Genomic DNA, 22,339 nt, shown 5'->3' with positions numbered 1-22,339 from the left:
AAAAGACAACCTTCTTCAAACTCCCAGAACAACAGTCTTGAACGCAATGATCAATGATCAAAATCTTGAATAACCTCCAGGGAGGTTATTCTCCCTCTGTACTCGGCACTGGTGAGACCGCACCTCGAATACTGTGTTCAGTTCTGGGCCCCTCACCACAAGAAGGATGTTGAGGCTCTGGAGCGTGTCCAGAGAAGAGGAACGAAGCTGGTGAGGGGTCTGGAGAACAAGTCTTACAAAGAGTGGCTGAGAGAGCTGGGGTTGTTTAGCCTGGAGAAGAGGAGGCTGAGGGGAGACCTTATTACTCTCTAGAACTACCTGAAAGGAGGTTGTGGAGAGGAGGGAGCTGGCCTCTTCTCCCAAGTGACAGGGGACAGGACAAGAGGGAATGGCCTGAATCACAGAATCACAGAATCACAAGGTTGGAAAGGACCCATTGGATCATCGAGTCCAACCATTCCTAACACTCCCTAAACCATGTCCCTAAGCACTTCATCCACCCGTTCCTTAAACACCTCCAGGGAAGGCGACTCGACCACCTCCCTGGGCAGCCTGTTCCAGTGCCCAATGACTCTTTCTGTGAAGAATTTTTTTCTGATATCCAACCTGAACCTCCCCTAGCGGAGCTTCAGAGGGAATGGCCTGAAGCTCCGTCAGGGGAGGTTCAGGTTGGATATCAGAAAAAAATTCTTCAGAGTAAGAGTCATTGGGTACTGGAACAGGCTGCCCAGGGAGGTGGTCGAGTCACCTTCTCTGGAGGTGTTTAAGGAACGGGTGGATGAAGTGCTTAGGGACATGGTTTAGGGAGTGTTAGGAATGGTTGGACTCGATGATCCAGTAGGTCCTTTCCAACCTGGTGATTCTGTGATTCTGTGATGGGAAATCAATTTCAATCACAGCTGCTTGGTTTCAGTGTTTTTCAAGAATTTGGCTTTCCCTACCAGGTAAAGTCATCTACTGACAGTACAGTGAACATTATTAAATACCTTTAAGGATGTGGTTTCTATTACTTCTTTCCATAAACTGGCTAGCCTTCTTGTATTAAAAAGTACATCTTAGCCCCTTTTGGGAAGACTCACAAAAAGATTTATGGAAGATCTATCTGAGAAAATGTGGCCCATTAGTATTTTTAGAAACAACAGTACAGAATAAAAATGTGTCCACTGTTATTAAGCTGAGATGTTTGTATTTATCAACTGTGATTTATACAGAACTGTCAGACATGTAGGGATTCCTGCCTGATATCATTTTCAGGGTCAACTCTTTCACTTAGTTTTCCAGCTGAATTCTTATACTAGTACAAATAAAGTTAGAAAATAGCCACTAGGGGTTCTCCTCCCGTTAGCAGAACCAAGCTGCAGTCAGAAAGTGGGACTCAAAAAAAAAAAAAAAAAAAAGTCTTAATGTCTTACTGCTTCTCAAACAATTTTCTGGAATGATAATTTAGGTAAAGAGACCCTTCTATTGCAACTGTGCCTCACTCCTTTTTCACCTTGTGTTCATTAAATCACATGCAGAGTATAATATTCCAGACAAACTCCCTTTGCATGATAAGTTCTGAAATGTGGCTCATTTTGTATAATGCATTAGAGGAGCCATTCTGTATTCATCACCAACGGGTATGCCCCACTAAAATACTACGTCAACCTTTGTGCAGGACGTGCTTCCTAAATTTCAGTGTGTATTGTGGTTACAGCTCAGGAGGTGTGCTAGCAGTGTCTCTCCCCACAAACTGATGAAAAATGCATATTTTTTCTTCTTATCTGGAGTATAACAGGCATTAGCAGTCAGATTCTTTGAATTTAATTTACTGAAAGCCCTACAGTAAGGGAGAATAACTTCCAGCTGACATAACATAAGAACAGCCTTATTCATGAGTATTTGAGATAAAGCCCTGGTGATCATGCAAATTACTATCTGAATAAAAAAAATGTTTTATGCATATGATTGAATAAATGAAAACTGAGAGTAGTAAACTTCAAAACAAAACCTCAAAACAGCTTTACTGTAAAGCTGTTACAGCTTGTTTTGAATACACAGAGTTGAAGATTTCCATTAAAAAGCAAGATGGATCATTCCTCTGCAGCCATTCTGAACACAGTGGCTGGCACTTTTTGGTTTGCTTCTTCTTTTGTTGCAGCTAGGCACAAAATTATAACCTTTTAATCTCAAAAACAGTCTTCAGAAAATGCATGGTTTTGTTAAAAATAATGTCAATATCACATTGTGTGAAAGGACAATCTGTCTCTGTGCATGACTCTTTGGCATAACAGTCCTACATGGTGAAGGCTAGTGCAACTGGGCAAAAGGAGACGAGGGGGGGATGGAGAACTTCACTCATAACTTTCCTTTTTTCCCCTCAAACTGAACGTGAACGAAAGCATCCTGAAAATACAGAGATATGTAGATATTTTCAGGCTTCTGAAAGAACAAAATCAGCAATGCCAGACCACGAAGGGCAGTTCTTAAGTGATTTCCAGTCATTTTAAGTGACAATGTTGGAAATGTGGGATTTGAAGAAATCTGAGATCACCAGCTGTTTCAACATCCTTAAGTATCTCAGTTTTCCATACTCAAATGTTTTTAAACTTTTTTCAAACTTTTTTTGCTCTGCATTGATGTATGTATTCCTTGTTACTGAAAATAATCCTTCCTCAATAATTTCAGCTTCTGCAGAGCGAGATCTCAGTCCTGCCACATTAACACCACGGGTAAATGCAGAGACACACTTCGGTTTCACTGAAGAACCTGTCCCTATTTTTTTGGCCCAAGGCATGATTAAGTGGTATTCTTTCCTGACTCTGTGCTGTGATAATAACAGGGGATCATTTTTCTCCCAAACAGGTGTTTGAATGGAGGAAACCAAACCTAATAATTAAGATTTGCATCATCTTTTGGACTGTTAATTAATTACTGAAAGTTGATGAACAAAGGGCTGGAGCACCTCCCATATGAAGACAGGCTGAGAGAGCTGGGGTTGTTCAGCCTGGAGAAGAGAAGGCTCTGAGGAGATCTTATAGCGACCTTCCAGTACCTGAAGGGGCTACAAGAAAGCTTAGGAGGGACTTTTTACAAAGGCTTGTAGTGATAGTACTAGGGGCAATGGGTATAACATGGAAAGGGGCAGATTTAGACCGGACATTAGGAGGAATTTCTCCATCATGAGAGTTGTGAGGCACTGGCACAGGTTGCCCAGGGAAGCTACAGATGCCCCATCCCTGGAGGTGTTCAAGGCCAGGTTGGGTGGGGCTTTGGGCAGCCTGATCTAGTGCATACAAAAAGTCATTGAGCTAAATTTTAAACAAAAGGCAACAGTTTTATGCCAATTGCACCCTCACTGAAGGAGGGGTAGCTTTCTCACAGTGAACATGGAAACAGTAAACAAAGTAGATTTGATGATTTTGAAAGAGCCATGCTGAATTTAATAGGCAGTCTTTAGTGTTTCTGAGAATTCAGGTAATGGCCAATTACATCATAGAACAGAATCATAGAATGATAGAATAGACTCATAGAATAGTTTGGGTTAGAAGGGACCTTAAAGACCATCCAGTTCCAACTTCCCTGCCGTGGGCAGGGACATGTCCCACTAGATCAGGCTGGAAGGTTGCTATAAGGTCTCCTCTGAGTCTTCTCCAGGCTGAACAAGCCCAGCTCTCTCAGCCTGTTACATCCTGATGTTTATGTTGCAACATGTATTTTGTAGTGACTGAAACTGCATATTCAGTAAGAGCAAATGTAAAGTACTTCACACCCTACCTCCCTCAACTTCTCTTCACTGATCAGGAACTCAGGCTCTCTGGTTTCCTGGGAAGAAGAAAAGGTCATCTGCGATACAATTAGGATAAGGCTTCCTGAAAAGAAGGACTTGCAAAAAAAACCATATAAAAATAAAGGGGAGGTGAAATCACAACAGCAATAAAACACTAAATATTCAGTGATTTGCATTGAATGCTTTTAAAGACTTGCGGCAAGAACTCCATATACCATATTCTTAATTGTGGGTTTTTTCCAATCAAACTTTGGAAAGTCAGTCCTGCATGATGTGGCTGAATTAATGTTAACTTAAAAAAAAAAAAAAAAAACAAAACCAAAAACAAGCAAACAACAAAAACCCAACGATATAACTTACACCTCAAAACGCAAAATGAAAAATATTTTCCTCTGCAAAACATAGACTGCATTTCAAACAAGTTGCTATGACTACCACATAGTACCTACTTAAAGTTATCTGCTTTAAACATGTCATCACCCTGCCATCGTGTGTCAATTTGAGGTACTGCTCACAAAGTCTGTGTTTAATATTGAAATTATGACAGTTTTAAAACTCGAACATTTCTATCACTACAAAAATACATGTTGCAATACAAACATCAGGCTGTAATATGCTCTGATGCTGAACAAGAAGGATTAGTGCGTATCTATTAACGTGATGCAATGATTCAGTTTGCTCCTTTTACTTCAGAACCAATGTTCTATAATACAAAACAGTTGGGAAACCAACAGCTAACTTGATGACATCGATAACATTGACAATTTTCTTGAAGAAAAATGAGCAATTTCAGTCTTGGGCTTTCCTCTTTTTTCCCAGTCTCACTCAATTCCAAACTGTGTATAAAAACACTTTGTTTGCACCTTATTGCTATATTCAATCAGTTGTACTGATTAGATATCCTGTATCAGATTATCCAGCCGTAGCAGACTGCATGCAGCACAAGATATGAAAAGGAGAGAAAGCTGCTTTTCGTTCTATTTAGGCTGCCCCAAATACCTTTCAAAGTCGGGGTACACATTCAGCCAGTTCCTAGGTCTGTATCAGAGCAATACGTGGGCATGCACTAAACTCTCCCTCCATTTCCAGAGAGAGATTCCCAAGCACGTACCATTAAATCCCAGTAAGTAAGAACAGATACTTTTTTTTTCCTTTTGTACTACTGAATAGTCATAAGACTTCATCTTTTGGAGTCACAACCCCCTAACTTCTATTCCAGACTCAAGACTGAAACACCAATCAAAAACCTTTCAAGCCACATAAATGAGGAGATAGCTGCCTCTTTTCACTTCTTTAGCACAAGACTATGTTGAGTTTCCATCAGGCTCCTAACCTCCCCTTACTAACAGATGCCAGTTTGCAGTATAAATGCAGAGTTGGAAGAAAGAGACAATACATTGCCAAATGGCCAACATGAAAGTGGATTGAAAACAGCACTGTTCTGTACTTTGGAGTCTCTGAACATATCACTTTAAACAGGTAATTTTTTAAAAAATCAAAACGGCTGAAACAGCTCAGGATCCCCCACTTACAACTTCCATAAAACCTCAGACTCAAAAGGTGTGATTGAAAATAAATCACTGAAACTCTCTAGCTAGCTGTTACAGATGAAACAAAACATTCACTAAAAAGTTATATAAAATCTCCGCAAGGAACCGGAAATATCCCTGATCCAGCTGAGGCAGGATATAACTGTTTAATTATCCATGTATAACCTTATCCAGGAAGATAACTTAGAAATGAGTAGCTATGCTGCCTCCAGAGCAGAGCAACTCAATATTGCCTGGACTGATAAAATGTTTTACATCTGTTCCTGTCCAAACATTGCACACATTTCCTCCTTCCAATGGCAGCCAGCTACTAACAAGCTCTCTAAAAAGTTATCTCACTAAAAGCAGTTCTGTTTCTTCATTTAATCTTCTACCCTATTTCCTCTTATGATCAGAAATGCTATTAAGAGCTGCCACTAAGAACAAGGCTGTCAGAGGTAATCAGCGCATATAGCTCTCCCCCTCTCTTTGACAAACTGTTGGATTTTCTTGTCTCTTCTCTGACTCCAAAGACTTAATCCTGCAAATAGTTACTCACACAAATAGTCCCATGGATTGCAGTGGTGGTAACTTCCACAGGTTTGCAGAAAGCCCTCCTTCTGCTCTGCACGTGCTGTAGCCGTTACTCAGCTGCTCAGGCAACTGATAAGGAATGAAGGCAATTAGACTTCCAGGGGAAAAAAAAACCAAATGTGTTTATAAGGGTATTAGCTTCTCTGAAAGGGCTAACAGTTCACTCTGCAAACACATTTTACCTCAACCATTTTATCTGCTAATGTTCTATTTCAAGAAATTCTAAGTTTGCAAATTTGTAAAAACTAAAGCCTGTATTAAGGACGATTCTTCTGGGACCCGGCTAACAGGACCTGGCACAGTAATTTAACCTTCTTGTTTAATCTGTGGCAGCAGGAATACCTAAGTCTTCTAATCTTGTAATAGGACCAAGTATAAATAATTAACTAAGTATTGCTTCCTGCCACAGGTTATTGCTTTTGGATGCTGCAAATTTTCCACCTGTGCCCCAATCCCCATTTTGCAACCAAAACTGCCATCTGTGGTGAGTGTTTCCACTGCCTTGCAACACAGGAGGGCTCTCTCCTACCTTGGTCCATTAGATTTAAGCAATATCCAAATAAATAATGATAAGTTTTCCTGTATTTGTAGTGTTGCAGCATAGAATAACTTGATACAATGACAAGGGCGTAATAGGTTTTTTGTAGGACAGAGGAAAAATGGGAACTTGGCACTCAAGCGTAATCTGTTCCACAGGCCTGTTCTTCTCATGGGGCAAGCCCAGAGCAGGTAAGTGACCATCTCCTCCCCACAGCCGTGTATTGGGGTCCACTTAGGTAAAGAATCTGTACTAAGCAAAAATGTCTTAGTGGGCTGTTACACAAGCAGCCAGTTTTGTTCACAGACATTAGCTACGCTAATAAATCTGAGTCATGACTTGATTATAGTGCTGATAAGAAGGCAGGTGGTAAAAAGAGAGCTATTACAGGTTTGAAAAATAGAACTGGGAGAGATCTTAAGAGGTCACCTAGACTAGTCTCCTCCCCTCCCCAAAGCAGGAACATGGATGCAGTTTTCAAATGACATCCACCCTACCAGTTGTTTGTTAAGCTTGTTCTCAAAAAACCTTGCTGGTGAGCGGGACTATGCATTATACCAGAAAATCTATTTAGTGCTTCCTTGTTCTTACTTCCTATTTTCAGGAACTATTTTGTACTGACTGAAAAATCTCTGCAACTTTATGTGTGGTTTATCTCTTCTCTGTGTTCTGCTTTAGTATAGTACTATTTAATTAATAAAATGTTTAATGTTGCCCCTTATTTAAAGGCATTTCATGGGTACATTTCTATTCTCAGCAAAATTCTGGAGCAAACTCACTGCATTTGGCAGAATGGCTCTCACATTGCCTCTAAGAGGAGACCTTCACTCTGTGCAGATCCTTGCTGTCAGAGCGTACATAGTGTGTCATTTCCTTCTTTTATCTTTAGAATTAATATTGTCCAGAAACTTCCCTTAAGCATTCACATGTACATTTTCTGATGAGCATTCATGTTCTAAAGAAATATTATGTTACCAAAGAACATGCATCTGTATGCAAATATCTGTTTGCTTGTACGAAGTTGGAGCTATGGAATTTCCTACATAGGTCTACAAATAAACCTTACAGGCTGCAAATCAGGTGGGCCTTCAAACTTTTTAGCATGTGCTGTATCATTTGTGCATTGATGTGAAACCCTTTTACAAGCCAAAGAACAGCTCTCTTCCCCCCATACTTCCAGTTCTATGCAGGGGGGTCATAGGAACAACCTGAGGCAACAGACAGTCCATCTGTTAGCCCAATCCTTGGCTCTATATTGAGATGATTCCACAAACTTCCTTCAAGACACATCTGTAACAGAGGGGCTAACTGTAAGCAAGCTAAGCACACCTCACTTTTTATCAGCTGGCCTTTGAGTAACAACCCTAACATATTCAGCAGAATTCCCTCTTCCTCTCCAAAACTTCCCATTGTACAACCAAAACAAGAGAAAAAAAACACATCTGGACACATGCACTACCCCCATCCTCAGATCCCAAACAGATCCGGCCAACAAAAGCCAGTCACAATGTTCTGGACTAAGCACAGCCTGGCTTCAGACCAAGAAGTGGTAGAATACCTATCCTCAAGTGGCCTTCTCTGAGAGGTTTAGTATTGCTGACTGTGGTGTATTTCTGCTCAAGAGAGGGGGCAGGGGACTCAAGTGTAGGAATGGAAAGAGTTGAAGTCATCCTTAAAGGGTTCCTGGACAATTGTGCTTGGAAGTCACAGCTTAGCCAACAGACCCAGGCCATTCTCATGCAGCATCTAGTTGAAGGCATTGGAAGAAATAGAGAGGGATCATAGTTGCAAACACCAACATTTGCAAACTTCTCCTTGTCCTTCACCATATAAAACAATTTCATTGAGTTGGCTGGAAAAGGTCCATTCATAGGTGATTATCAGCTAGTTGATCTGAGTAAGAGTAATATCTGAGCTAGCAAAGGGAAAATACATATCTGAAAAGACAATGTAAAGTTCCGACCCTACCATCCAAGAGTAATTTTTCTGACAAATCTCCAAAGCAAGAACAGCTAAAAATCTGCATCAGTAGGTGCTAACCCAAACTTAATACCTGCCTTCAGCACTTACTGTCTGAACTGCAACAGGGCACTATTACCAAGAAAGATCATTTCTAACTTCATATCTCAAATAACTCTCCAGAGCATTCAGAATGGTGTAGATTTGCATCTCCATGGCATTCAGTAGTCCAGGGCCTGGGAGAGTAGAATATTCTTCATGGTTCCCAGCATGTTAATCATACTGTAACTAGCTGTGGGTAACAGGGTGAACTACATTCACATGGAAAACAGAATTTTATTACAACAAACTTCAAAAAAAAAATCCAAATTAGTCCGGAAGCTTTGGAGAGCATTAAGCCATCCCAATAAAAATGCCTAAAACCTTGACCATTCTCTTGATATCTACTAAAAAATTGGAAAAGAGTTTCCCATAAGCATGATCCAAGATGGAAAAAAATAGTTTGAAGGGAAATTCTGCTTCTGCTTTGCTAGAAATTTTCAAAAATCTGTCAGGAAATCAGCCTCAACTCTCTGGCTTCTCCCAGCCCACAATCAGCTGCTCTAGCTCCCATTTTCCAAGCCCTCTCAGTATGCCTAGCAGCAATGTGAGCATGTTTTGTTTCATCTACACCAGCACATGCTTACAGTGTGAACTCCAAAGTACTATCTAATTTCAGCTGAATGAAAAACATCCAGGTATTTGGACTTTCATCCTGAGTGGTGAAACAGAAAAAAATAACCTGAAAATTCAAAATTTGAGCTGAAAAGTGTAGCTATTATTCCACACGCAGTTCCTACTGGTCTGGAAAATGCATTAGTATTTGTTGATTTTGCAAGATGACATGTTAGCTTTATTATGATTTAGCCCTTACTTTAGAGATATGCCATTCTGCAAGATAGTATACATAAACTATATTTAAGTTAACTTCACAATCTATGGCAAATCATTAATGCCTCTGATTAACCTTACCAAGGGAAAAAAAACTTTATTATGAACTTTGTGTATGCAATTACCGAGCTTTTTAATACTGGCATCATTCTCTGTTTCTCTGCACCTAACTGAAAAATTCTACTCCCACTACCTGACCTGCTGTCTAACACTTACTTGATTTTCTTCTGATCCTGTGCTATATTTCTTACCTTACATGTTGTTTGAGGCCTTTGTTTCTGGTACCAGTTTTAAAAATCATTTTGTTTTCGCTCTGGCATGAGGCTGATGCATGCTGACTGTTACGCTTTATTTCAGTCCTCACAGTAGTTCACATTGCTTTAACTTGCGAAGCCAGGAAACATTAATTTGGGAAGCCTGGTCAATGACTCTCTTTTGCTGTTAACTATTGTTACTATTGGTTAACTAACTAACGCTTTATTTATGGCAGTTTTTTCTTCAAATTAGCTGGTAGGAAACTTGTGCCTTTAGAGGAACAAAGAAGCAAAAAGCTTGCTTAGCTTTATTGAAGTAAGGGTTGGAAAAGACCTGTCAGATCATCAAATTAATCACTTGGATAAGTACAGGACCATTGTTTCTATTTCTGCCCCTGCTGTCAGCAACCTGAAGACCAAGAAGCAATTTTGTTTGATTGCAGATTTGGCTTTTAGCTGCTGCTCCACAACCAGGCTGTGACTCTTGGCAAATTGAACCATGGGTCTGAAGTCAGAAGCCAATTCTTTAACTACTTGTCTCTATCATCGCAGCATGCCAAGCAGAGCCAGGGGACGTAATGCTTCTTGAATGAATTTTGTTGAGAGTTAAAGCTCTCCACAAATGCTGAACATGGTGGTTTGGTTTTTTTTTTTTTCAAAGAGACAATCCCACAGCACTGTACACTTTCTGCTTTAATAATTTTTTACTCCTCATTTTGAGCACAACCCACATTTGAGACTTAACAGGTTGGAAAGCAGAGAGGGAAGGCAGTACTCGCAGAGTGTGAATTCTTGAGTATCAAAGAGTGTTGTGCCTTTACACAAAATGTAAAACCGGAAGCCTTCCTGGTCACAAAGTGACTACTCCCTGCAGCTATGAACTATGTACACTTGAAGTTGCCTCTGTGTTAAAGAAGAAAGGATGTTGCACATTTAAAGGAATGTTCAGATATAACAGTTTTTATTCATCTTCACTGAAGGAAGAGCAATTAAAAGGGAACACAAAATTCCATTTGCAGCTAACAAACTGCAGGCAAACCACAAAATACTGCTGAAATATTTGGTTTATGTAGGCCAAGCAATATACACTGTAAAACTGGCCTATCATTGTAGATACATTTACATACCTGCAAGAAGTTAGAGAAACCAAGTCTTCTGATTTACTCGTATATTTATTTTTTTTGCCTAAAAGATGGGGTAATGTACTTACATACAGACAATTCGAAAGCAAAACCACTGAATGAGCCTACTACATCCCACACCTGAATATACTGTGCAGAACACTCATAACAGTTCAGAGTGCGGCACCTTGGAGATACATCAAAGAGGAATGGTTTGCTGCTGCGCCAGCATCTTACTAACCTTTACTACCATAGCAACTCTGGTACTTTGAGTGTAACACGGATACATTGCAAAAGATCTCATGAGCATTAAGAAAACATGGGGAAATTACTGATTTTGTGAAAACATCATTTTCCCACTATTCTTCAAGATTTACTGCAAGTCTAGCTTCTCTTGTTGCTGGGATTGTTCCTGTTATTGTATTTGACATAAAGAACAATTTATCAGAATTGTAATATGCATACACGATATCAGTTGTGTAACTCAGCATTTTACTATTATCCTTTGTTGTGCTAATGGGGTTTTTGGCTTTCTTCTGTTTTCATTGTCAAGTCACTCAGCTAAGAGACAGTCACAGCAGCCATTTACAGAGAGTAACTTAGCAGTAAGTATCAAGATGCAAAGGACCTATCTAGTGACAGCTGAAAGGGGAATTTCTGTAAGCTGAGTGTAATCACTGAATAAAAGCATAGCCAACAATTCAAGCAATAACATTACATGTGATTTACAGTGACCTATTTTAGTTTTGATTATAGTCACCAGGTGCAGCAGCTCCAATGATGTGATGGCGCTGATGCTGTTACCTGGTGCTGCCCAGCCTCAGGGCACTCCTGCAGTGCTTTTCACACCAGTACAAAAGAGGTCTGCAGGTCTCTCTGGGGTTTTTGGACACGTCCCTTGTGTTTTCTTTTGTGGAAGAGAGACAGTTCAAACACTAATGCTTCAGTGGTAAGCTATGCAAAGATTTGATGAACACTATGACCAACTGTCTGAATGTGTCTGCCTGAGAGGTGGTGACCAAGATATGCCATTCAGATGGTGCTCAGAATTTCTGTCTTTCTTTTCTGGAATTGTTTTGCACTAGACTTTAAAACTCTGCCTTCAGTGTGGAAGGTGATTGAGTTTCATTCTGATAACAGGATAATTACTGTGCAGTACCTAAACTGTTGTGAAGTCCCAATGGCACCAAGGGCACTACAGTCTTTTTGTCAGGTTGATAGGCAATGACAACACAAGGGAGAGGGGAGCTATGCCACTGCTCTGCTTCAGGCGAGTCAGATAGGTGCCTAGTCTGGAGGCTGGTCTTCCCCTACTGTTAATAAAGAGAAAGGCAAACCTTTCCAGAATGCTGTTCAGAAGAGGAGCCAAAATGAAATGCACAGAAGTGTGTACGTCCCTGCCAGCGGTTCACTTTGTATTGAAGTTGTCTACAGTATTTTCCCTTCACTAGCATCTTTGTGTGTGAGGTAACACAGAGTCGTTCTAAGGGGATACTGTCCTATTATAGATATGAAACAAGGTCCTTGTTATAGCAAGCCCTTGTTATTAGAGCATCCTGCACCTACTTGATGCATGATATTGTCCTAATGTCTGTATATTCCCTCCAAAACCAGCCTAATTTGCCTTGCATCAGAATATACAAGTCTCCAGATGCAGTACTTCCTCTCATATCCTCCAGTATTCATAACTATGTATATGGGATGAATATCTAAAACTGTAATTCTGGCATGTCCCAGACTAGTTTAGGGATGACAAATATAACTTTTGATCACACTGTTCATGTTGAAAAGTTAGAACAGCTGCTGCTATTTCAGTTCTCACAGGCAGGGAGTTAAATTACCTACAAATAGAAATAGCAAGGGTAGTGCAGAAGGCAGACAGAACTGGGAAGTGTGCTGGTATGACCTGCCTCCCCAGAGACACAATGGTTTGCAAGGGGTTACCTGGAAGACAAGCTATAAAGCAGCCATCTGTAGTGTTTATCTTAGGGAAAACACCTTCTGCTTGCTCCCACCCCTTCAGAACTGGAAACAAGGTTTCTGGAGCACCTTCATGCTTTTTTTGGTTTGGGTTTTTGTTTTACGCATCTTTAAAGACTAAAGAAGCAGAGATGAAAATCTTACCCAAGGGGTTTACTGACCATAAAAAGAACTCAAGGACTGAATATGGTGAAATTGATAAACCTTGCTGTAACTCTTTTGAAATATGACTCATACGGGTGGTTAAAGAGAGGGAAAGAAAAACACATTCATCTTAGCATGTAGAGTTTGATTCTATTCCCCCAATTTCCTTGACACATCTCCCGGTCCTGCCTCATCAACTGTAAATATGCATCTGTATAACAATAGTAGCTACACTCCAGCAGCTGGACAAAGAAATCAGTATTCTTCATCAGAGTCAGCCAGTTCATTTTTAACAGTGTATGTTGGGTAATTTGTTCCCAAAAAGTAATTTCCTTTAGTAGCAAAGATATGAAGATAAGTTTATAGAAATACCTGCACAGACTTATCTTCTGACTTCTGCCTTTTTCTGTTTTCCTACCAGCTACTCTGCAGGTAGTCAGCAAATACATCACAGGATTTACACAGCCAGCAACTCCATAGCCAATGCAAAATTAATTGCAACGTAGGAACAGGAGAAAAACCTAGTATTCTGTGGGAAACAGGGACAAGATTTTTTTGAGAAAGGAATGAAAAGTTATTTACTCATAAATAATTTAAGCCTTGGAGAATTGATGAAACATTAATAGAGAGTTGGAAAGTGAAGATGGAAGAAACCTGAGGTCATTTAGCTTATATCCCTGATACTCCTGTATTTCAAACTGAGCTCCTTCAGCACAAGAACGGTCTTTGATGTGTACTTCTAAGGCTTTCTCTGTTATAGATGTTCATGCAACACATATGAACAGAATCAAGGGGTTCTCTTAAACTAAGCTGAAGATTTCATTCCATGTGAGATTTAACTTATTGTAGAATATGTACATAAGGTCGGTCAGAAAGAATATAGCAATTTAGAAAAGCAATATTTAGTCCATTTTTACACCTCAACTGTAATATTATTTTGCTAATTACTGTCAATTTTTATGATCGAAACTGGACTACTAGACTGTGACCCTCAGCTTCTCATATGTGTTGATCACTGAATGAGTTAAATTGCGAAGGTAAGAAGACATATTTGTTATGATACAGCTCCCTTTTTTCTTTATTTGAACTGACATCAGGTAACTCAATCTGAAAAAATTAATAGGAATACAGTTCATGGAAATGTCAACCAGGTATTGCTTCAGTGCATTTCTCTATCATAAGTGTTAAGCAACATGCATCACAAATGTTCTTCAACTCACTGGATTATGAAACTAGTTTGAAAGCAAACCTTGAAACTTTGCTTCCAAACCTTCAAACTGCTAAATTTAATTTACTATCTCTTTCTGGAAACAACAAGTGCACATTTAAATTCTTAAACAATGACAAGTGCAGAGGAAATGACAAAATGACAAAATAATTCTTATTGACAGCTTCCTATCTGTTCTAATTCTCGTTTTAGGCCTATTTTTCCATTTTGTGGGGATTAATATTTAGAAAATAAATTTAAGCTTTAATTCCACAGAATATACAGGGAGCACAAACTGTTCTCAGATACTCAATTATTCTGTCAGGGAAGATATCAATGATTGTTTTATAGTGTAACTTTGCCCATACTTATTCATGTGGCAGAAAGGAGAATGCAGCTACATAAATACTTGCAGAAACAGAAATCAGCAGAGATGTGAAATTAAAAAAAAACAAGCATAGTATTAAGAGGAAGATACTCTTCTGTTTTGCCTGTTGTTTGCCACTCTTTAATCAACTAATGCATTCCAGAAATCTATATTAAGTTCTGATCCTGCAAACGCTTCCAATATGTTTAGTTTTGGTCCAGTGCCTTGTTGACTGATTAGTTAATTTAGTTCTGTGTATGATGAAATTGCACAATAGGAAATCCATCTTGCCCTGCGCTCATCTTCCTATTCTTTCAGGCTTTGATACCGAGATGGGACAAAACCACGTGCAATTCAGCTCTGAGCCAGCATGTTCCCATTGGAGTTCAAGAAAGCAAAGACTTTTGGTCACCTGAGTAAAAACTAAAGTACTTTAAAAGTACCCTCAACTCATACTCCTATTTTATAACAACCCTCCACCCACAGACTTATTCCAGAAGATAAGAAAAGAAGCTACCAGGTCCCCTGTCTCTCTGGGTATCCTATATTGACCAATATACCACAAACCATGAGGAAAAACTATAACACACTTGAAAAGTTCTCTTACAAACTGGAGCTGCTTTTACAAGTTGCACGGTCTTTAGTTCAAAAAAAATCCCCAAACCAATATGATCAGACAAAAATACATCTGTACTAACATCCTGATTCCAGAAGTGCTAGGAGGCAACGAGCTGGAACTATATTTTTTCCCTCTGCAACATCCAAGAACTATTCTAAAGTATGCATGACCTTTAATTAAGAGAAGGCAATTTATGTTTAAATTCACTACATGGAGGTCCAAAAATTTTCATTCTGAGAATAAAAAACTTAAAATCATTACTCCGAAAATGTCCAGGAAGAAATGTATCAATTATAGACTTAGAGTTTGACAAAACCAGTAGATCGCTGAATCACTACATGAAAAAAGTCATGTTTTGATTTAAACCTCACTCCAAAGGTCAAATCAGTGTCCATATATGAATTTTTTTTCCTCTTAACTTGCCTGACCTATGTAGATACCAATGTGTTTGTCATTGAGTTGCCTAATCCCTGAATGCTTAAATCTCTCATGGTTTTCTCTTTAACCTCTTGATTTAGACTTCCAAAAGGTAATTCTAAGAATTAATAAAAGAAGCTGTCATATTCCCCATCCTTATTTGTCTCTTAGATGATAACCATTACATTGCTTATTACACCAGATTGCTTTGATCCGTAGGCAGAGCTAAAAACTAAATAAAACAGAATTTGGGATTATTTTTGTCACTGCATTGTCATAAATTTATAGATTACATTATGAGCATTCAAACTTTTACCTATGCAGAATATTAAGATTATACTAGTTTTGACCAGGATGGAGTTAATTTTCTCCATGGTGGCTGGTATGGTGCTATGTTTTGGATTTCTGATAAAAACAGTGGTGACAGTACAGTGAAGTTAGTTTAGCTACGCTAGAGCAGCATTTATGCAACATCAAGGCCTCTTCTTCTTTTCACACCATCCTACCAGCGAGCAGGCTGGGGCTGGGCAAGAAACTGGGAAGGGACACAGCCAGAACAGCTGTCCCCAATTCACCAGAGAGATATCCCATACTATATATGACATCATGCTCAGCAATAAAAACTGGGAGTAAGGGGGACATTCAGAATGGCGGTGTTTGTCTTCCCCACGTAACTGTTAGGTGTGATAGAGCCCTGCTTTCCTGGAGGAACATCTGCCTGCCAATGGAAAACTGTAAATGAATTTCTTGTTTTGCTTTGCTTATGTGCACAGTTTTTGCATTACCTGTTAGATTGCTTTTATGTCAGCCTGGGAGTTTTCACGCTTTCACCACTCTGACTCTCACCCCATCCCACTGTGGGGGAGTGAGCAAGTGGCTGTGTGGGGCAGAGCTGCCTACTGACATTAAACCATGACAAAAATTCATGTTGCAGTAACGGCCAAGCTCTTTCTTCCTTGTCCTAGTTAAGAAAAGATACTGCTTCCCATATACTCAGAGGTATTTCAACACCTGACTGACAGTATAGTGGAGTCCGATGTAGAAAACTAGTTACCTTTTAAGATTTGTGCTGTAGGCTCTTACTACTTTCTATACAAAACAAGAAATTCTCCTGAGGACACTGGGTATTTTCTTAACTGGCATTTTGGTTTCAGAACTTTCTAAATTAACACCAGCAAGATGGAAATGTTTATTTTCATCTCCAGGTGCAATAATTTTAAAAAAAAACTTTCCCCTCTCTCAACTACTTGGCATACTCATACGGAAAAGTACTCACAAGTATTTCTGCTTTAAAGCTACTCAAAGTCAGTAGGAGCACTTTGTTTCACTGCTCTTTGCCAGGCTTCTCCGTCTTTGACATTTATCCTGAAAGCGCTGTAACAAGCCTTGCTGATATTCATGTTGACTGGAGAATGCAAACAGTGAAGCTATATGTGTCCCATCACAGCTGAACAGAGGAGATTCAGAGCAGGAAAAGGAAATATAAAATTTATATCCTGAAGTAAAAGAGCAGGCACTAAATTATATGCCTAAGGGCTAAATGTGAGAAAACGTTAAATCACTGACATGGACAAATTGTGAAATGTCCAAAGCAGAGCATTAGATTACTGCAGTGTGTAAATACATTCATGCGTAAGATTTTTGTGGGAGTAAATCTCGTGAGTTTGAAATTAAGATCTGATATGTTGGTTTAACCCACAGTGAAAGTTATCTCATCTTTTAAAAGTAATAAACGTAAGTAATATATAAACATCAGATAAGAAAGAGGCTTGATATTGATTTAACCTATACAAGTTTGAATCAGAAGTGCTGAAAGCGACCTGGAAAAAACAAACAAAAAACTCCAATGATAAAAAAAAAACAAAACACCAAACCCCAGAGCCAGAAATATTGTTGACTTCACTGGGAAAGGCTCTCACAATACTATCAAAGACAGTATCCAATCTACAGTCAAGATTCAAATGAACAAAAACCAAAAAAAAACCCAAACCAAACTAAATCAAAAACCAAAGGCCACACTTGGGCCTGAAAGCAAACACAAATTTTGAATTTAGATTCAATACCACCTTGTTAGTGGACAGAAGAAGTGCTGAAGTTTCAAAAAAAAGTAATGAAGCTGACAGTAACAAAAGCTATAGGCCTTCTGATAAATATTAAACTGTGCCAAGAAATATTTCCAGGCACCAGAACTCAATTTTCTCTATACTTAACTATTGGAAAATTTCCTAATGTTATTTTGACCTGGACCAACTAGCACCTTCACAAACAACTTGTGGAGATGATTCGGGAGTTGTCTCACATTACAACTATTCCCCGCAGGCAGCTGGATGCAATCATCCTCTTTTGAAGGCTAAACCAGTTTAACAGTTGGACAAGAGTGCCAGTTGGTCTTATTACTGGGGAACATTCCCAGACAGGTTTAGTTTATGAATACTGGCATAGCCAAATATTCCAGATTGTAGGCACCTGAATCTAAAATTATTACAAGAATGTCACCTGCAGAGTTTTAGAAGCAGTTGATAAACAGCAGCAGCATATGAACCGATGAGCTGTCCAAGTGACAGAGAAGTCTTGAGAAATACTGCAAAATGTTTTCTCCTGCAAGAACTTCCTTGGCAAGCCTCATATTTAGCTACAGTATTTACTTTGTCACTCCAGCTAAAAGGCAATGGACTAAGAGTGTATTGCTGGAAATAGAAGGGGAAAATAAAGAGTCTCCTAATTATCAGAAAATAAATTGAGTAGGTATCACATGGAAGAAAAGCATCACAATCATCTTGAAAGTCATTAGAAAAATACAATTTTTGTTAATTATATTTCTATTACAGTTCTTCGTATTACATGTGAGAGGTTTTGTTCCATGTGTGCTTAACTCTTCGGCATTTTCTATCCTTGAGCTAATGGAAAGTCTGAGTACCCAGAACAGCTGGTTGTCAAGCAAGCAATATACCTCCATCAGCGAAGTTTCAGGATGGCTTGTTATGTTAGGGATGCAAGCTTATTTAGAGTAGAGACTAGTGAAACACAAACAGCACAATGCATTTACTTAGAACATTAAAGAATTCTTGCTTGTGATGATGGCAGAGCTTAGTATTTCCTTTGGCTTGGTGAAGGATATCAACAGAAAAGACAGTGTTCAGGAATGTAGGTAGAAATTAAGTTGCATCAGTCAGATTTAAGAGGAAGCACAATGAGTTCTAATTCCAGTTGTACATTTACCTTATGCTGTCATCAGGTGAGCCCTGAAACATGATCTCATGTATTTGATGTTAACTAGGAAGTTTACTCTCCAGATCTCGAAGCAACAGACAGTAAATGATGGGATTCATTGGGGGTTATGCCTAACATATATCTCAGCCAAGTTACCAAAGGATCCTTCCACAGTCCTGTGGAAAGCAGGGAGTGGGGCAAGAACAGCAAGAACAGCTTGTGGACTGCTCCATTTCATCCTGGAGTAGACACATTCTATACGATCAGAAGAACTGTACTTTATTTGCCACTGAATCTGCTGGGAACAAAACCAACCAGGCACTTCAAGTTGGGTGAGCTCAACAAGAGTAATTAGTTGAGGGTCGTTGCAGCAGAGTCACAGAAGGCATACAGAACCAAAGAATACAGAATGGGAGGTGTTGGAAGGGACCTCTGGAGATCTTCTAGTCCACCCCCCTGCTAAAACAGGTTCACCTGGAACAGGTTGCACAGGAACGTTTTTAGGCAGGTTCTTAGTATCACCTGAGAAGGAGATCCCACAATCTCTCTGGGCAGCCTATTCCAGAGCTCTGTCAGCCTCATAGTAAGAAGTTTTTCCTCATGTTCAGGTGGAACTTTCTGTGTTCAATTTTTTATCCATTGCCCCTTGTCCTGTCGCTGGATACCATTGAAAAGGGTCCGGCCTCATCCTCCTCATCGTTGCCCTTTAGCTATTTATAAGCATTGACAAGGTCCCTGCTCAGTCTTTTCTTCTCCAGACTAAACAGACCCAGGTCTCTCAGCCCTTCCATATAAGAAAGATGCTCCAGTCCCCTGATCACTTTTGTTGCTCTCTGCTGGACTCTGTCCTGTAGTTGTCTTTCTTGAACTGGGGATCCCAGGACTGGACACAATACTCCAGATGTGGCCTCACTAGGGCAGAGTAGAGGGGGAGGCTAACCTCGCTCAACCTGCTTGTTACAGTCTTCTTAGTGCACCCCAGGATATCATTGGCTTTCTTGGCTATGAGGGCACATTGCTTGCTCACCATCAACTCGTTGAGCACAAAGACTCCCAAGTCCTTCTCTACACAGCTGCTTTCCAGTTGGTCAACCCCTACTGGTGCACGAAATGATTCCTCTCTAGGCGTAGGACTATGAATTTGCCGTTGTTGAACTTTGTTAGGTACCTCTCTGCCCAACTTTCTAACCTATACAGGTCTTGTTGAATGGCAACAGAGCCTCCTGGTGTACCAGCCACTCTTCCCAGTTTTTTGTCATCAGCAAACTTCCTTGAGGATACCCTCTGCTTCCTCATCCAGGTCATTGATGAATAAGCCAAACAAGACTGGGCTCAGTACTGACCCCTGGGAACACTGCTGGCTACAGGCTTCCAATCAAACCTCATGGCACTGACCACAACCCTCTGAGTTCTGCCATCCAGGCAGTTCTCAATCCACCTCACTGTCTACTCATCTAAACCATACTTCCTAAGCTTACCTATGAGGGTATTATAGGAGACAGGAGACAGCGTCAAAAGCCTTGCTGAACTGAGGTAGACAGCATCCCCTACTCTCCTGCTTATATATACTTGTATACACACATAAGGACAACAAAGTTCAGTGCAACAACTCAGCTAATAAAGCACACTTTGTGCTACCAAGGAAAAACATAAGGGTTAGGCAATTCCCATCTTATGACAGATCTGGTTTAACTGGTACTAACCTAAAGGACTTAATCTACAGTCAGAAAAGGTATTTGACTAGCAGATCAATAATCCACGAGCTTCAGGGTACCCTGTTGATCACTGTGGGCACTGGAAGATGCAGGAATCTAAAGCAGTTTCAGACATTTCAAAACCAAAAATATTCATAGCTTTATGAAGGGTGTGCTTTATATAAGAGATTTCTCACATATGAGCACAAAGACATCCCCTTTCAAGCACTGGAGTTTGCAACGTAGATACACACACATGCTCAGCTAATATCACAACTGGGCAGCTGACCTCCCAAAATAGTTACCTTACTCTCCATTGACCCTAGAGATAGCTGAAACCACTCAATGTCTTGCAGGAGTCACTAGTTCAGGATGGTCAGTCAGATACTGCCATGGCACATATAGAAAGGTCAGAAAAGGGCTGGAGACATGAGATAATACAGGACTAAGCCGGCAGATAGTAACAAATGCATCTTGTGCTCATGAATACGCATCATAGGCTTTGCAGAAAGTCAGGGAGGCTGGAGCAACTGTTTACATTTTCCCTTCATATTCCTGTGGTTATTTAAGACAATAGCACAACATGAAGGGCAATGGTGCTATCAGTATACATGTATTTTGCTTCACACACACCTGATATTATTGATTATGTGCTTCCTGTGTCACAGCCAAAGCTCTGAATACTTTAGTTTGCAAAAAGTGAAAGCATGAAGCTGCGAGTCATCTGAAACCTACAGTGCTTATTAAACCTGTTTATGGGTTGTCACCCAGGAAGACTGCATAGTATTGCAAGGGAAAACAAGCCAGAGAAGGCAGATGCCTTAACAGCTACTAATTAGAATCTAATGACTCTTCCAATTACCTTTACTCACCATTCTCAGTCCCCAAGCTAGCTACTGACAGACATCAGCTGTCCATGTGGCATCCTCCTCTAGCACCGTATTGACTGTGAAATCAAATGGGACATTGTTAGACCAACATTAACAGCATGCCTTCAAATTCTCTTCAGCAGGAAAGCATGCTGAATATTTCATTTATAGCCAGCATCTCTCTTTGGAGGCAATACAGATACTGTACTTCTGCAGGACTTCAGTGCTTCATAGCTGTAGACAAGTGATTAAATTCTACGTACACACATGGCTAAATCACAGTCTTGCTGGGCTAAACATGGCTACCCCCACCCTTTTGCTTGAGTGCAGTTCCCTGCTCTTACAAGCAATTTAGTCATATGACAAGTTCTAGTGTCAAAGCCTTCCTTACTTAAATCAGAGAAAATTCCTTACACACTGAAAGAATGGAACATAAATTAAATCCTTTTTCCTCTAGGGAGTTTTCTTTTTATTCTATCAAATTGCAGATTCCCAAATCCCCATCATCTGGAGAGCTAGATATACCTGGTTATCACTTTTCATAATTCTCTCAATGCGTAGAGTTCTCCCGCAGCTACAGGACTTCCTGAAAGTGGGTCGGTAGCTGCTTGCACTGTAAGCAAGCCCACACTGACACAAGCACACAACATAAGCCTATAAGAAAATGAAACATTCTCTATTCAGAGATGAGGAACAAAAGCTGAGAGACACTTCCCCCAAAACACGGGAGATTCAACCTCAAATTTCTTGCTCTCTGTGCAGTGCTATTACCATGGATCTGTTCTCCTTTCTCCAGAAGGACGGGTTTCTTTGCTTGTAAATAAACATATATTAGTTTTGTGTGGACCTGAATATTTTAAGCCCACATAGCCAGGAGACCGAGACATAAAGAGTTAGTCAGCAGAAGAAAAAGTGTGTGAGTGTCGCTTTAACATGAGAGTTATCGTGGGTGTGGTATCACTTATCTGTGATTACAGTGGTATTCCTGTAACCTACAACTGCAGCAGGAAGAAATTGTGTTTGCTTCTTGTTTAGCACACTCTGCCAGGCTGTATACACATGCAACAAGCTCTTTCATGGGCTTCCCTTTGGGTCTGCCACTATCTGAGCTGCTCTTTGTCCCCAGAGGAAAGACTCT

At 40.0% G+C, this 22,339-nt stretch overlaps 1 long non-coding RNA gene across 1 annotated transcript in view; it reads right to left on the bottom strand.

Annotated features, from left to right (window-relative positions):
* The window catches only part of LOC128851296 (uncharacterized), a 43,141-nt gene extending 21,285 nt beyond the window's left edge, over nucleotides 1–21,856 (bottom strand). Inside the window, exons 1-2 of the long non-coding RNA XR_008448620.1 lie at nucleotides 21,727–21,856; nucleotides 21,205–21,278 (exon numbers count right to left, since the gene is read on the bottom strand). This is a non-coding gene — a long non-coding RNA (uncharacterized LOC128851296). The remainder of the gene's footprint in view (nucleotides 1–21,204; nucleotides 21,279–21,726) is intronic.
* Nucleotides 21,857–22,339: the final 483 nt, after the last annotated feature.

This window comes from Cuculus canorus, chromosome 2 (assembly GCF_017976375.1).
Source record: "Cuculus canorus isolate bCucCan1 chromosome 2, bCucCan1.pri, whole genome shotgun sequence".
NCBI classification, from domain to species: Eukaryota; Metazoa; Chordata; class Aves; order Cuculiformes; family Cuculidae; genus Cuculus; species Cuculus canorus.
The sequence above is the reverse complement of the archived record's forward strand: the minus strand, read 5'-3'. Positions and strand labels throughout refer to the sequence as shown.